Source organism: Odontomachus brunneus, unplaced genomic scaffold (assembly GCF_010583005.1).
Source record: "Odontomachus brunneus isolate Ranch 3 - 2012 unplaced genomic scaffold, Obru_v1 Obru_scaffold_225, whole genome shotgun sequence".
Taxonomy (NCBI): Eukaryota; Metazoa; Arthropoda; class Insecta; order Hymenoptera; family Formicidae; genus Odontomachus; species Odontomachus brunneus.
In genome coordinates this window covers 270,360-271,545 of record NW_022639675.1, presented here as the reverse complement: position 1 = coordinate 271,545, position 1,186 = coordinate 270,360, and the positions used below count along the sequence as shown (strand labels likewise).

The 1,186-nt window shown below is 43.8% G+C and overlaps 1 protein-coding gene across 10 annotated transcripts in view; it reads right to left on the bottom strand.

The window, feature by feature from the left end:
• LOC116852446 (cyclic GMP-AMP synthase-like) overlaps positions 1–1,186 on the bottom strand; it is a 149,122-nt gene that overhangs the window by 84,062 nt on the left and 63,874 nt on the right. The gene's annotated exons all lie outside the window — the stretch shown is intronic.

The following is a 1,186-nucleotide window of genomic DNA, read 5'->3' as shown; positions in this document are numbered from 1 at the left end:
CACGCTCTGGAAGGCCAATTGTCGAAAATGTCGATAAAATAATGGAAATCGTCGAGTCCGACCGTCATGTGAGCACTGTTTCGATTGCCCAGAAGCTAAACATTACACAAAAAACCGTTTGGAACTACTTGAATAAGGCTGGATACAAAAAGAAGCTCGATGTATGGGTGCCACACGAGTTAACGCAAAAAAACCTCATGGACCGAATTTCCATCTGCGAATCGCTGCTGAATCGCAACAAAATTGACCCATTTCTGCAGCGGATGGTGACTGGTGATGAAAAGTGGGTCACTTACGACAACGTCAAGCGAAAACGGTCGTGATCGAAACGCGGTGAGCCGGCGCAAACGGTGGCCAAGCCAGGATTGACGGTCAGGAAGGCTTTGCTGTGTGTTTAGTGGGATTGGCAGGGAATCATCCACTATGAGCTGCTCCCTTACGGCCAAACTCTTAATTCGGACTTGTACTGTCAACAATTGGACCGTCTGAAGGAATCAATCGCCTAGAAGCGGCCAGCTTTGGCCAATAGGAGAGGAATTGTGTTCCATCAGGACAACGTCAGGCCACACACATCGATTGTGACTCGCCAGAAACTCCAGGAGCTTGGTTGGGAGATTCTTATGCATCCACCTTATAGTCCGGACCTGGCACCAAGTGATTACCACCAGTTTCTGTCTATGACGAATGATTTTGCTGGTGAAAAATTCGCCTCAAGAGAAGCTTGTGAAAATCGACTGTCCCAGTTTTTTGCCAATAGGGACAAGGGTTTCTATGAAAGAGGCATAATGGAATTACCTTCAAAATGGCAACAAGTTATCGAATAAAACGGTGCATATTTGACCTAAATCGGATCATTCTAACTGGGAGCGGTGCACTTGGACACGGTGCATTTGGACACAGCCAATCACAGCACCGTGTGATTAGAGACATTTGTAGGGTCCCTTGGAACAGAGACTTGTGATTGGACTGTGTCCAATTGCCCCGTGTCCAACTGATATACACCCATTCTAACTATGCTAAATAAAGTCTTCAATTTCATGCAAAAATAATGGATTTATTTTTACTACACTTATATTTACACATATATACAAGGTGTCCCGCGTAAGACGTACGAAAGGAAAAATATAAGTAGAACAGATAAAAGTAAACAAAAATTATGTAGGCTATTTTTCAAACAACAATTTTT